The sequence below is a fragment of the Hyperolius riggenbachi genome, chromosome 2, assembly GCF_040937935.1.
Source record: "Hyperolius riggenbachi isolate aHypRig1 chromosome 2, aHypRig1.pri, whole genome shotgun sequence".
Taxonomy (NCBI): domain Eukaryota; kingdom Metazoa; phylum Chordata; class Amphibia; order Anura; family Hyperoliidae; genus Hyperolius; species Hyperolius riggenbachi.
This window is the reverse complement of record NC_090647.1, coordinates 103125301-103142042: the sequence shown is the minus strand read 5'-3', so window position 1 is coordinate 103142042 and position 16742 is coordinate 103125301.

Sequence of the window (16742 nt, the reverse complement as noted above, 5' to 3'; positions counted from 1 at the left end):
GATAAGGGGGAATGAGACAAGCTCTTCTCACTAAAAACACACAGGATTCATTTCTCTCTGTTTTCCTTATGTCCTTTGCAAGAGTTCAGGTTCACTTTAAGTTGACTACCAGTCTGATGGAAGGGGCCATTGTCTGACTCACAAGCTTTCCCAATAGTTCTAGAGGAGTTCAAAACCTCCACATCAACTAAACACAGCTCTAGAAGTACAAATCAGTAGTATCATATGAGAATAACATTCACGCATACACTAAATATCCATTCATACATTAAATATGTAGATGTGGAGAGGAGACCAGAGCAAGCACAACACAGCCAATCTATCTGGAATTATGATTTCATTATACAAATGAAGTTGCACTCCTCTGTGGTTTTTAGTGGATATAATTTGAGGTCCTAATACTACAAAGTTAATTTGGTTGTTTCCATTGCTCTCAGATTTAAGAAATAAATGTAATTTAATGTGAAATTTAATATTAGACCCCTGGGCCCATATGCAATTTACTTTTTCTCCTGAGTTTTCTCCTAAGTGATATTTTCCCATAGCAAGAAAATACTCATATATCATTTTGACAGTACTTTTTCACCTACTTTTGGTTTTCTTTCAGTTGCAGAGCACTTAAAAGTTATTTTAAACAGAAGATGAAAAATTATGGAATCTCCTAGAAGAAAACTTAGGTTAAATTGAATTAAAGTGAATTGCATATGGGCCCTCAACTGTATGTATGGTTTCCAAGGTTTAATGCACATCTACTCCACCACCAACCACACAAGTCAAACAAGATCTCCAGGCAATTTTGTTAGGTTTTTCAGAAACTCAGCTATAATAAAATATAACTATCGCAAGAAAAACTCACCAAAGTTCTCCAGCAGCTGTCTGCGAAGATGTGTCCTCTGCAAGCCTTCAAAGTCAGCTGATCAACTACTGCTTGGCTTACTGATCAGGAAGTGGTCTCACAAGTGGAGGTGGCATCATGTGGCCTTTTGAGCGGCTGCCTCTCTATATACTTTCGCCGCTATTTACATAATAATAGCCTTTTTATCCTGGCAACACCCCCTGAAAACTCACAATTAGTTAGCATTTGAATTCCAGTGGCAAAGCATGGAGCACAATAGGCGAGCACAAATAACATTCTGCAGACTGTAATCCACAAATTGGTAAATCTACAGTTTACAACGGTAATGCACTTTAATAGTAAACTTAGGCAACTGAAAATTAATTTTTTTCTTGCATTATGTCTTTTCCGGTAGTATTATGGCATTTACAACTTGAAGTAGAAAACAGCAAAAAGTCTGCAAAGTGAAATAATGATGCATACAACATACATTAATTTATATTTACAAACCAAAATATCATTGATCACATGGTGCCCCTTCCCAGAACCTTCCTGTTTCATGTGGACGATTATGGGATGGGAGGGGAGTTTGTAAAGCCACCAAAGACTTGATGTGTCCAATAACATCGTCTTCTACACATCAAAAGGAAGTACAGGACCTAGTCGGCCAGGTACTTTCAACATATATAGTGCCAAAAGAAAGTACTGTATTTTTTGGACTATAAGACTCACTTTTTCTTCCCCAAAAGTTGGGAAAAAAGACACTGCGTCTTATAGTCCAAAAGCAGGGAGTTCCTGACTTGTGAACGCCTGCCAATACAAACCTCCAACCTGCTGCAATGTCAGGGATGCCCACGCCCTGTACTGTATCCATGCACAGTACAGGGAGTCCTGTACTGGTTTATGAAAATTTACTATCCTACATACTAAAAAAAATGAAGACTGGACTAATTAAAGTGGAAATTTACAGGATATCCAAATAATCTCTCTAGAACACCTTCTACTTCCCCTCTGCTCTCGCAGCATCCTGTCACAGCTGATAGTAATGGCAGGATTATTTTTAATTAAAGTGACACTAAAGCGAAAAATAAACTTATGATATCATGATTTGTGTGTGTGGTACAGATAATTAATAGAACATTAGTAGCAAAGAAAATAGTCTCATCTTTTTATTTTCAGTTATATCGCTTTTCTTTAAATAACATTGTATAATTCTGTCATATTTGCAATTAATAACCATACACTGTATTTTAAACTATGAAACAGAGCAGAGCTAATGACCCTGTGAACTCCCCTGCAGTAAAACCTTATCTGAAGCTGTGTCTCTGACTGTTTCTTTGATGTATAAGAGCTTCAGAAAAGTTGGGTCAGAGAGCTCAGAGAAGCTCTTTTGCATAGATAGCAACTGAAGTTTCTTAACTCTTCCTGTACTGGAAACAATATGAGACTCAATTATTTGCTACTAAATTTTTATTTTTTAGCTGCACTACACATACAATTCATTATATTGTAATTTTATTTTCACTTCAGATTCCCTTTTAGTCACAAGTTTTGCACCAACACATAATCAACGTGTAAGCACTGTTTTTATTTTAGCAGCATCTTTTCACGCAATATCTTGTCATGTGAGAACGCATGTATTTTGAAGATTAAAGGGCCCTTATTTCATTCACTTTTTCTCCTGTGTTTTATCCTAGGACATCATTTTTAATCTCTCTTTAGCCACTGGAAAAACACTAAAAATAAGGTTAAAATATAATATCAATCTTATTTGAAATATTTTCGTGCTTGGTGGTAGCTTTTTACTGATAAGGTTTGAAAATATCTGTTAAGAGAAAACTCAAGAGAAAAACTATAAGAATATGGGCCAACATGTTTCAGATAAAAATGGTTTTGAAAAATGCGGAGGCGTTTCTGCCTCCAATGTTAAGTATAGGAAAAACGCAAATCGCTCTGAAAAACTGCAGTTCAGAGCGGTTTTGCAGGCGTTTTTGTTACAGAAGCTGTTCAGTAACAGCTTTACTGTAACAATATATGAAATCTACTACACCAAAAAACGCTTCCCAAAAACGGAAAATGCTAGGTGAAACGCTACAGAAAAATAAGAAAAAGCGTTTCAAAATCTGCTGGCATTTTGTAGATCTGGTAGCGGGTTTTGGTGTGCATCGGGCCTTAAAGAGACTCTGAAGTCTCCGAAAATTCAGCTTTTTATTGCAAAAACCTGTTCAATATTATTACCCTAACTAAAACGCTGCATCCCCGCCGCTGAAATCTAACTAAATCCCCCCAAACTCCCCAGGGCACAGTGCGGGGAGCGCTTCTGTGAGTGGCAGAGCTTTCAGCTGCAGCTCTGCCTCTATGCACATCTATCAGTGCGTATCTCCGCCTCCGCCCGCCCCTCTCAGTCTTCCTTCACTGAGAGGGGCGGGGGAGAGGTGGGGATACGCGCGGATTGCCGAGCATGGAGGCAGAGCTGCAGCTGAAAACTCTGCCTCCCGGGGCAGCAAAATCCACGACCAACAAAGTTGTGGCTTTTGCGAGGGGAGTTTGGGGGGATTTAGTTAGAGTTCAGTCGCAGGGATGCAGCGTTTTAGTTAGGGCAATAATGTTGAACAGGTTTTTGCAATACAAAGCTGAATTTTTGGAGACGTCAGTGTTTCTTTAAGCAGCCAAGAAAAAGTGAGAAACAGTTTGAGATAAGGTTTTACTGCAGGACTGTTCAAAGGGTCATTATTTCTGCTTTGTTTTATAGCTTAAAAGACTGAGTGTTGTTTCTAAACTGCAAATATACAAAATAATGCAATGTTACACACACAAAAAAAGCTCTGTAACTGAAAATTAAAATATGAGACCCTTTTATTTACTGCTAATTTACTATTTGTTATCCGTACTACAAACACGATTCATGAGGTTTTTGGGGTTTTTTTTCCACTTCAGGATTACTTTAAAGCGGATCCGAGATGAAAAACTAACTATAACAAGTAACATGTCTATATATCTTATCTAAAGTTTAGTTTACACAGTAAATCTAGCTGCAAACAGCTTCAACAGACTATGATTATTTCTTCCTGTGATACGATGACAGCAGCCATGTTGTTTGTTAACATTACACACAGGCAAGCTTATCTGCATCTTCAGTACTCAGACTGTGAAAAAAAACCCGAAAGTGAACACGTACTTTCATTGAATGATCAGTGCTGTTCATTACAGCACTGGTCGTTCATGATTTATATGCACTTTGATTGGGTTTGGGAACATATGTTCCCATTCTTCAATCTAAGATCTATCAGCAGGGGACAGGGAGAAATTGGGGGCAAGGTGGAGTGCACACATGTGTGCTGCTCATACAAGATCTGGGACATTAGATAAAGTTCTGCAGGGTGTAGATATACTACCCCATTACCGATAAGTAGTTAAAATAACTTTTCGGCACTCCGCAATTGAAAAAATATGAAAAAGTCAATGAAAAAGTATTTTCTTGTTTGCTGGTGGCTTAAAGGGCATTTAAGTTGTGAAAAAAACATCACCTATGAGAAAAAAATTGAAAAAAAAACTGATTTGAATACAGGCCATCGTCTCCACTGTCATCTCACCTGAGGCACTTTGAAAATTGTTTCAAATCAATGAGATTTCTAATAAGCATTGCACTTTGATAAGGGTAATATATTCAGGACTGGACTAAATCAACATCCTTACATAGTTACATAGTTATTTTGGTTGAAAAAAGACATACGTCCATCGAGTTCAACCAGTATAAATTCTTAAAAATATAAAGTATTGATTCAGTATCCTGAATCAAAGCTGTAACTAGAGAACAATAGCTTACAGAAACCACTAAGGATCCTCATTGTTAATGGTTACACCCAGGAGGAGACATAAGGTGCGTACACACATGCGACTATAGTCGTTTGTAACGATCGTTCCCCGATCTTTACCAACGACGATCGTTACAAAAAACGAACCACCGACTATTAAGGCAAACGACGAACGAGCCAAATCGCTACAAAAGAAAGTTCTGTCTCGGCGGATTTAAACCAACGACGATTGTTTGCAAAAGTAGTACATCGTTGGAAACGATCGTTCGTACTAGGCTTGACATGCGCATTTCACTATTTCTCCATGGAACTTCTCATTTTTATGCGCAGGCGCAATAGTTGCTTTCTGTGATGTAACGTTCGTTCTAACGATCAGATCGTTACACACATTTTAAAACTACCTTTACTTAGGTCGTTCTTTCATCAATTAAAAGTTCGTTCGTCGTTCTTAACGAACGATCGTTGTCGCATGTGTGTACGTAGCATTAGACATCCAGAAGCAGAAAACAATGACTACAACATAAACACTCTCTTACAAGTCTATAAACAATATAAACTATGCCATTGCTAAGTCAAAAGGAGTCCATAACAATGCTAATTTTCACAGTGCCCTCCCTTCCCTAGTGTATTTTTTATGATCTCGTGCCCTCATCATTGTGCTTCTTTCCAATGACCGCCTCATACTTGTATTACTGGACCTACCTAACCAGCCCCAAATCACATCTTGCACCCTGACTGCCTTGTATTACTTTATCCTATGTTGTATAACCCTGTTACATCTGTCATCCTTTGTATCATTGCATGTATTTATTGTCCAGCGCTGCATAATATATTGGTGCTTTACAAATACAATAAATAATCAATGGTGTACCTGGGGAATTTGACACCCGGTGCTGACTATTTACAGGCAACCCAGCCCCCACCCCCAAACAACCAATTGTTTTGATGAAGGGTTGATGGGTTGGGGTGCCGAGCATGTTGCTGCAAATTTTGGGGGATTTTGAGGGAAAAGGAGTCATCAGGATGTGGACAGAGCTAACCATTATGAAATGCTATACAGTGCTGCAGAAAATGTCAGTGCTATATAAATACATAATAATTATATGGCAGGACATCAGACTATGGTATGATTCGATTGTGAGCTCCTCAGAGGACAGTCAGAAAAGGGGGACATACAAAAGAGGGATTGCATAGAAGGAGGGGGGATAAAGAGGAAGAGGCACAAGACAGAGAGCTTGGTGTGAGAGGAGAAATGGCAGGAAGGACTGTGGTTTGGCAGGAACATGCTGGTGCGATGCGATGGGGTGGAGCAGCACACCGCAAACACAATGGTCAAGTGTAAAACCGGCCCCAGGCAATCTTTTGGTAAAGAATGCAACATTCTGTTTGGAACTTCAACTGGGAGAGTTTTATAAAATACAAAATTTAAGATGCATTGTTATTGATATTTTTAAATAAACATTTAGGCCCATATGCAATTAACTTTTTCTCATAGGAGATAAGTTTTAATCTTCTGGTGAAAAATAACATTTCAGCGCTTTGTAATTGAAAGACTATCAAAAAAATAAGTGAAAAAAATAAGTGAAGCAAAAATAAACTTATGAGATAATGAATTGTATGTGTTGTACAGATAACAAATAGAACACTATTAGCAAATAAAAAAAGTCTCATGTTGTTTTCCAGTGCAGGAAGAGTTAAAACACTTGGCTATTCAGCCAAACTCAGTCCTGCTTTCTAAATAGCTAAACAGCCAAAAAACAGCGAGAGACAGCATGAGATAAGGTTTTATTGCAGGAAAGTTCAAAGGATCATTAGCTCTGCTTTGTTTTCCACATTGTGTGTTTTTATAAGAAATGCTTCTGCATTATTTGTATTTTATGATAAATGCTGCACATCATGTATTTGGAGGAAATGCTGCCGCACTATGTGTATTGAGGGGGATGCGCTGCACATTAACCCTCCTGGCGGTTTGCTAAAAAATCGCCAGGGGGCAGCAAATCTTTTTTTTTTTATTTTTTTTTTGTTTTTTCATGTAGCGAGACAAAGTCTCACTACATGATAGCCGCTGCTCAGCGGCATCCCCCCAGCCCCTCCGATCGCCTCCGGCAATTGGCGATCAGGAGATCCCGTTCAAAGAACGGGATCTCCTGGAGGGCTTCCCCCGTCGCCATGGCGTCACCGACGTCGTGACGTCAAAGGGGATTCCGATCCACCCCATAGAGCTGCCTGGCACTGATTGGCCAGGCAGCGCACGGGGTCTGGGGGGGGGGGCTGCGGCGCAACGGATAGCGGCGGATCGGCGGGTAGCGGCGGCGATCGGGCACTGCACACAGCTAGCAAAGTGCTAGCTGCGTGCAGCAAAAAAAAAATATGCAAATCGGCCCAGCGGGGCCTGAGCGGTGCCTTCCGGCGGCATAGCCCGAGCTCAGCTCGGGCTTACCGCCAGGAAGGTTAACCCCCCTGGCGGTATAATTCCCGCGGCTGCGGAGCCGCGGGAGGATTTTTTTCACCTTTTTTTTTAGCATGTAGCTAGCCTAGCGCTAGCTACATGCTTCCCCCCTCCCCGCGGCGTCCACCCGTCCCCTCCGATCGCCGCCGGCGCCGCTTGCCCATAATGAAATCCCGTTCTGAACGGGATTTCCTTGAGGACTTCCCCCCTCGCCATGGCGACGACCAGAGTGACGTCATCGACGTCATGACGTCACAGGGAGTCCCGATCCACCCCATAGCGCAGCCTGGCGGCGATTGGCCAGGCTGCGCAAGGGGTATGCGGGGGGGGGGGGGCCTGTATCCGCGGCGGGTAGCGGCGCATTGGCGGCGGGCAGCGGCGATCAGACCAAACACGCAGCTAGCAAAGTGCTAGCTGCGTGTTTGAAAAAAACAATTATGTAAATCGGGCCCATCAGGGCCTGAGCAGCACCCTCCGGCGGCTTACCCCGTGTCACACACGGGGTTACCGCCAAGGAGGTGAAAACGCATTTTTGGGGGAACACTGCCGCAGTATTGGCCTAATTCAGTTTACTTTTGCTCCTAAGTATTCTCCTAGGTGATACTTTCACATCTTCTGAATAAAATGCCTTTTACACCACCGGCAAGCAAGATAATACTCAAAATAATTTTGATAGTGCTTTTAACTTACTTTTTGGCATTTATTATTTTAATGATGAACAATTATCTCCCAGGAGAAAACGCAGAAGAAAAAGTATTTGTATTAGTATATGGGCCTATGTGTCTTGCTGTCAGAGGGGTCTGCCTGCTTTCCCTGGGCCTGCGTTGTTTGGTGCCAAAGAGGTCTGGCTGCTCTGATTTGCTGTTTGTGGCAGAGGACGTTTCATCACAACCCAAGGTAACTGTTTGGTTTTTGAATAAAATATTTAATGTGGTGTCGCTCAGCTATGTTTTTCTTTCACATATAAGTGTAAGACAGTACTCAAGTAGGTTAGCACACAGAATGGTATGTTATACAAGAATATTCTATTTTGAAAAATATTCTGGTATAATGCACTGTGTACTGAGTAAAATGACACTAAGGCCTCAATTCACGGAGCTTTATCAAACACTTTATCAAACGTTTGATAATTTACCTCATGGGTAAAATGTAAATTTCGAATTAAATAAGGTGTTATATATTTATCGAATGTTTTACCGATAAAATGTTCAATAAATATATAACACCTTAGTGAACTCAAAATTAGATTTTACCCATGAGGTAAATTATCAAACGTTTGATAAAGTGTTTGATAAAGCTCCGTGAATTGATGCCTAAAGGCCCATACACACGTCGGATTTCCGTGAACGACGGGTCGTTTGAACGTCCCGTCGTTCAGTCGTTCGCCCACTAAATCTGGCGTGTGTACAGACTGTCGTTTGCTTGATAAGAGTTTGCGGGCGGATCGCTCAAACTCACTCTTATCAAGCGAACGACAGTCTGTACACACGCCCGATTTAGCGGGTGAACAACGGGACGTTCAAACGACCTGTCGTTCACGGAAATCCGACGTGTGTATGGGCCTTTAGTTGCCACTAATCTTTTGTCAGTGATGGACAATAGCATTGCATTAGCAAGAGCTTTTCACAAGTGACAATACACACATTACACTAGATTAGCGAGAGCATTTCAAATCACTGGTGCTTATGCTAAATAAACACGATAACATTTTCTGGCACATTTACCTGCCAGATCGATTATTTCCAACACGTCCGATCTGAATTTCGATCGATTTCCATAGAAGGTAAATCTGCCAGACAATTATATGGTGTGTACCTAGCATTATGCTTGGTACACACCATGCAATTTCTTGTCAGATAGATAGGTCAAATTGATTATTTTTTCTCATTTTTATAAAAGGCGCACATTATATTCGAATGTGGTTATGTGAAATAATTATTGAACACCGTTACATGCAGTAATGCCCACAAATGGATTACCGTATGTAGATTTGAGAAATTTAATAATTTCTTTCATAAATGCACCCTTTATTTTTGTGTATGTCTGTGAAATAATCACTAATGCAGCAGGACACGTGCTGGCATTTTATTGCTTGTTGGTGGCTTAAAAGGCATTTTACTGATAAGGTGTGAAAATAACATCTAGGAGAAAATGTTGGCAAAAAAAAAAAGTGAATTAAAGGGACTCCGAGTAGTGCAGAAACTATGGGAAGATGCATGTCATTTTAAAGTTCTCTTTCTCCTCTTTCCAATGATATATAAACCGCCGCCCTACGCCTTTTAGTTTTTGCTATTTTCGCGATTGAATTTGCCGCGGCCGCGATTTCAATCGCGAAAATAGAGAAAACGTAGGGCCCTTTTCCACTACAGCGTTTGCGATTGCTTAATCGCAAAACCGCAAACCGCTAGTGATTTGTCAAATCGCTACAGTTTGCTTTTAGCATAGGAATCGCGGTAGGTCATTTCCACTACCGCGATTCGTTTTTGACCGGATCGCGATCGCGCGGCGGAGCGATTATTGCCGCGATTTTGCTATGCAGTGCATAGCATAGCAAAATCGCGGCCGCGAACGTCGGGGAATCGCCGGTAATTGCGATTCAGCAATCGCTAGCGTTCAGCGTGAACGCTAGCGATTGCTAGTGGAAAAGGGCCCTAAAAGACGTAGAGCGACGATTTAGGTGTCGCCAGAAAGAGGAGAAAGAGAGCTTTAAAATGATATCCATCTTTCCATAGTTACATTGTATTACACAGGGCGACTTTTTCCTAAAGTCAGCAGCTCCATTCTGCTGAATAGAGCTGCTGACACTGGGGAAAGTGTCGTCCTGTGTAATACAAGTAACTATGGAAAGATGGATATCATTTATAAAGCTCTCTTTCTCCTCTTTCTGGAGACACCCAAATCGTTGCCCTACGCCTTTTAGTTTTCTCTATTTTCGCGATTGAAATCGCGGCCGCGGCAATTTCAATAGCGAAAACTAAAAGGCGTAGGGTGGCGGTTTATATATCATTGGAAAGAGGAGAAAAAGAGCTTTAACATGATATGCATCTTTCCATAGTTTCTGCACTTCTCGGAGTCCCTTTAAATATGAGCCTTGCTCGTTTCCTAAAAGAAAAAAAAAAAAAAGAAAAGAAAGAAGATGTCAAAGTCCCAGTGTACCTCAAACGTTTCCCTCCAACGAATACCCAGACAGCTCATGGTAACCCAGAACAATCTATAGCAGTGCTAAAACCCTATAGATCAGTGATGGCTAACCTTGGCACTCCAGCTGTGACAAAACTACAAATCCCATCATGCCTCTGCCTCCCCGAGTTATGCTTAGAGCTGTCAGAGTATTGCAATGCCTCATGGGACTTGTAGTTCCACCACAGCTGGAGTGCCAAGGTTAGCCATCACTGATCTATAGGGTTTTAAGCAGACCTGAACTCAGAACTTCCTCTTTGCCCTAAAAGATAAAGAACAGCATAATAACCTTTAAAGGAAAACATTTCCTTGCTACAGCTTTTGGAGCTCCTACAGAGATGCTGCAGTGTGAATACTTTCTGGTATCCTGTGAGCACAGAAAGGGTTAACCTCCTGTGTTTACGTGTTAGCTCCCAACTGGGCAGACAGTTGACAGCTCAAATTACACTGGCTAATTACTCGCTGAGAAGGTAGAATATGGGCCCTTTTCCATGGGCAGTTAAACTGTATGCTTAGCGAGCAGTTATCAGGCAGCAAGCAGTTACCAGTGTTTTCAACTGCTCATAGAAATGGGCCCTTAGACAGGCTGTTCTCCGTAAACTCAAACAGGGTGGATTTATCTGCATTTTCCTTCTCTCCTGTGCTAGAGTTCATGCACGCTTTAAAGAGACCAAAAATCCCTCTATTAAAAAGCAATGCTTAATGTAATTTTGCCTTCTTAAAACGGAATGTATTTGTGATAATTTAGCTGTAAAAGAACAATTGTGGGTTCCCATGATGCATCACTCCCAGATATGTAAACAGTCTCTTTATGCCCCTGAAAGACAGGCTGCACACCCTGAACCACGTATAGTAAGCCTGTAGCTTATATATTTTACAGAGCCACATGAATCCTACATATATGCAGCCTGTTTTGATCTTTTTGGTCCTCATCATTGCATGGTATGGCTTGATAGGGCACTATGGTATAGGGCTTTGGCCAGTACTAAAGAATACCCAGACAGTTCATGGTGGCACAGAACCACATAGAGGTTATTAAGGATATAAAGAGACCAATTTATTAGCCACAGGCTCACTATACACCAGCTGTTCTGGGTATGCAGCCTTGCCATATCAATCCATACCATGCACTGATGAGGAGCAAAAGCTTGAAACAAGCTGTATCTATGTTGGATTGATGTTGCCCTTAATTAGCTACAGGCAGTCTTGCTTTCAGGGGCATAAGTATATGGTTTACATATTCGGAAGTGATGCATCATGGGAAACTACAGTTGCTAAGGGTGCATACACACATCCAGTTTTAATTGATTAGTGATTTATATTGATTTTAAATGTGTAGTAAGGACTCCAGTCCAGTTTTTTGTAAAGCTGTGGGTGTCTCAAATGGGAGGGATCTTTTGTATAAACGTAATTTTCCCTTTGTACTTAGTGAGCTATGGATAAAAACCTTGTGTCTGAAACGCATCAGCAGTCATATTGGTCTTCTTGGATGTGCTATTAAAATTGTCTGTATTTTAGTTACATAGTTAGTATGGTTGAAAAAAGACATTTGTCTATCAAGTCCAACCAGAAGAAAAAAATACATAAGACTTACCTAATATAATTATAGCTGTGGATGCGCTTCAATCCAAGCCCTCTTTAAATGCAGATATCAAGTTTGCCATAGCTACTTCCTTAGGAAAGATGTTCCAGATTTGAACCACTCTTACTGCCGAGGAACCCTTTCTAAGAAGATGGCAAAACCTTTTTTTTCCTCCACACGCAAATCATGTCCCCTTGTCTGTTGTACAACCCTAGGGATGAAAACCTCATCTGCTAAGCTTTTGTATTGCCCTCTGATATATTTATACATGTTAATCAGGTCACCTCTCAGTCGTCTTTTTTTCCAAGCTAAATAAGCCCAGTTTGTCCAACCTTTTTTGGTAAGCGAGATCTTCCATCCCTCTGATTAATTTAGTTGCACGTCTTTGTACCTGTTCCAGAAGGTCAATGTCCTTTCTATAGCGTGGTGCCCAAAACTGTATTCCATACTCCATATGTGACCTCACAAGTGATTTATACAGAGGGAGTAGTATACTAGCATCGTGAGATATGATTTCCCTTTTTATGCATCCCAGAATTTTATTTGCTTTAGCTATCACTGCCTGGCATTGTATACGATTACCTAACTTGTTATCAACCAGTCTTCCTACATCCTTCTCCAAGTCTGATCCCAGTTGTATGCCATTTATTTTATATGATGATCTACCATTTATAGGTCCAAGGTGCATGACAATGTTTATAAATGTAAAATTTCATCTGCCAAAAAGGTCCTGTTGTAATATGTCGCTATCAGTCTTACTGTTGATAATTTTGCATAATTTTTTATCATCTGCAAAGATGGCTACATTACTCTGTATTCCGTGTAGTAGATCATTAATAAATAAATTGAAAAGAATTAGACCAAGTACTGACCCCTGCGGTACCCCACTGCTAACAGTTTCCCATTTTGAGTATGTTACATTTACCACCACTCTTTGACTTCTATCCCTTAACCAATTCTCTATCCACAGACACACATTTTATCCTAGTCCCTGTAGCCTCACCTTTTGCACCAGACTATTGTGGGGAATAGTGTCAAAAGCCTTTGCAAAGCCCAAGTACACTACACCTATAGCTTTCCAAGATCTACATTTCCATTCACCAATGCATAAAAGCTTGGGCACGGTGTGCTGCGGGCTCTTGCGCCGGTGTTCCAAGAGGTTAGCGCAGGTTGCCAAATAGTGATGACTTCTGCGGTTAATAAAACCAAATTTACCATTAATGTTAGTGAGATTAGTAGGAACATGGTAAAGCAAAATTGTGAAAAGACCCTGGCCATATACAATGAGCTTTTACTCTGACGTGAAATTTTCATAACTTGTCAATAAAATGCATTTTAAACCACCAGCAAGAAAGAAATTACTCAGAATAATCTTGTGGGTACTTCACCTACTTTTTGGTACTTGTCATTTGCAATGTGCTGAAAAGTTATTTAAAGTGGACCTCAACTCTTGCACAGGACTGAAGAAAAACATACAGAAATTCACCCTGTATGTATTTAGAGAGTTTAGCCTAATTCCCCCACATTTGTGTCTAATCACAAATTGTAACCTGATCTCTCCGGTGTCACATGACTGCTATAGGCAGAGATGGCAGATCAGCCCATTTGAAAGCACTGGATGCTAACAATATGTTTGCTTCCATGAATCAGGAAGTAGAAACTGCAGATTTATTGTGAGATTTGTATCAGCTGTAACAAAGAAATGTTTTTTGCTTAAAGGTTATTATGTTGTTGTGTATCTTTTAGAGCAGAGAATACTTCTGAGTTCCAGTCCGCATTAAAAGAGAAGATTAAAAATGATCTCCCAGGATAAAACTCTTTGCATGAAAGAGTTAGGCCTGGATGTACCAAGGAGGAAATTTGATTCTTTTTGGATCAGGAGTTTGGGTAGCCCTAGGGTACATTCTGGCCTATAAGAATCAGCCTTCAAAATTCAGAAATGGTACATCCCAGGAGTTAGCAACACACTAGGAGTGCACTGATCTATTGTCAGAATCACGTTCTCCTGCACTAAACGTTGCGTTGGATCTTATGTTGGTAACGTTCAATCTCTAATTTATTCCTTTTATTTTGATAAGCGAATGTATTTATACGTTTTTTACTTGTTTTTTGTAAATATTATTGCATCTATTTCCTTCTGCTTTGTCCCCCTTTTGGGAATATTAAATCCTTATTTAATAAGCTAACTTCTGTGTACTAAAGCAGAAAACTGACATCTCCTAGCGAGAGACTGCAGTGTATTGTGTTACAGTTCAGTGCCTGATTGTATGCTCTGATTGTTTATTGCTACTGTGTGAGATTGCATTGTGTGTGTGCGCAAGTGTGGCATCTTGTACTTTGGCCTAAAGCCCGAGGCTAAACCAAGATACATGACGCCAGCCTGAGTGTGCAGCTTGGCAGTAGAGCATGAAATTGTCATGCGTGCCATAGACAGTGGCAGATCTCCTTCGGTACAGGAATCTGTGTGTGTATGGTTTTTCCAGCAGTAGCTAGTGGTGGCTGAGTCTTGCAGAGTGTGGCTGAAGGCGAGAGCCTTGTTTTAGTTTAAAGGACAACTATAGTGAATGTTATATGGAGGCTGCCATATTCATTTCCTTTTAAACAATACCAGTTGCTTGGCAGCCCTGCTGATCTATTTGCCTGCAGCGGGTTCTGAATCACACCAGAAACAAGCATGCAGCTAATCTTGTCAGATCTGACAATAATGTCAGAGACACCTGATCTGCTGCATGCTTGTTCAGGGTCTATGGCTAAAAGTATTAGAGGCAGAGGATTAGCAGGATCAAACTGGTATAGTTTAAAAAGAAATAACTATGGCAACCTCCGTATATTTCTCACTACAGTTGTCCTTTAAATAGGACTGCTCCTTCTCTATCTTGGTCAAACCCCATCAGGAAATGTCTTTGTAGGATTGCCACGGGGCCGGTTCCTGACACAGTCCACCTGGTCCATGGTATGGGGGAGCTCTGGAAGAAAGGGATAGCCGAGCTGCCCCCCAGAGCCCTTGTGCAATCCATGGACCCAGGAGGAGCTGGCGGAGGGAGTTCCAATACCCTGGGGAGGTTGTTCTTATGTTTTCCTTGCAGGAAACAATTGCCTTTCAGCTAACTTAATTCTCTCAAACATCATGACAACCAGTAGAAAAAGGGTTCTGTGACATTTTTTATTAGATCAGAAGATAATTCATTATAGACATTAACCACTTCAGCCTACAGTGTTGTTTCACCTTATGCATCCGAGCAACTTTCACCTCCCATTCATTTGCAAATAATTTTATCACTACTTATCACATTGAAATTATCTAAATCTTGTTTTTTTCCGCCACCATTTAGGCTTTCTTTGGGTGGTACATTCTGCTAAGAATTATTTTATTCTCAATCCATTTTAACAGGAAGATTAAGAAAGAAATGGAAAAAAAATCATTATTTCTCAGATTTTGGCCATTATAGTTTGAAATTAATACATGCTACCGTAATTAAAACCCATGTATTTTATTTGGACATTTGTCCCGGTTATTAGACCGTTTAAATTATGTCCCTATCACAATTTATTGCGCCGATATTTTATTTGGAAATAAAGGTGCATTTTTTTCAATTTGCGTCCATCCAGGGGCGTATCTGGGCAATTTTTGGTGTGGGAGGGAAACAGTTAATTTTAAATGCAATATGTGTTTATTTAAAAAAAAATAAAATTATGTGGGTGTAGTTTTACTACTAAGTCCTGGAAGCGAACGTTCTCACTTCCAGGAAGCATACAGAGGACGGGAAACGTTTTTTCCGCACAAAGACCGCAGCCTCTGATAAGAGACTGTCGTTTTTTTCTGCCGGGGGACTTAGCCCCGAGATCAATGAATGGGAACATAGATCAATGAATGGGAGCTAACGGAGGGCGGCGGAAGCTGGTATATCCGTCCAGATAGACTTACGTGGTTAAATCTATGGATTGAAGAGCATTACATGAAGAGCACCTTCACAGCTTTGTACCAGTGGCATAGCTAAAGATTATGGGGCCCTCATATGTAGGCATTCTTAAGCAATGCCAGATGCCCCTACCCTATGGATATGAGTTAATTGGGCAATTTAAATTCCCATTTGATCTACACTGCATAGTTAATGGGCACTTAGACAAATTCATTGGGTGGAGGATTACAAAAAAAGTTAATGGTGAATACATCAAGTACCACCCGAGCCCCCTCTGCTTCATAGCTATTGCCATGTCTTTGCTTTGTACTGTTGAGATTGGCTGGCAGGGAAACGCAGGGACTTTACATATGCAGATCTCTGAACATTTAAAACTAAAAAAAAAATACTGCCAATATTTTACTATTGGGTGCTGGATAATGCAGATAGTAAAATATCGGTAAATTTGCAGATATTCTACAATCACTTTACCTTGTCACACTAACCCCCCCAATACCTAAACCTAACACTAAACTACTCCTAACACTACTCTATTCCTACCTACTCCAAACACCGCCCCCCCCCAACCTATGGCTAACACATACACCTTATAACTTACCCCCATCGCTGCTATCTGCGCCAGTCCCTCCACCGCCCTTTAGATCCTGAGCCCACTGACGCAGTTGTGTCCGCTTCTGTTCGCTTTCCAGCATCTGTAGCATTAATTTGTAACTGAAAAGCAGACACAACTACATAAGTAGGCTCAGACCGTTAACTATATCTGGCATTCAGATTAGGCACTAGGTGCAGTTAAAGAGAAACCATAACCAAGAACTGAACTTCATCCCAGTCAGTAGCTGATACCCCTTTCCCATGAGAAATCTTTATCTTTTCTCAAACGGATCATCAGGAGGCTCTGTATGGCTGATATTGCGGTGAAACCCCTCCCACAAATGATGTCAGTACCTCACAGCACTGGAGG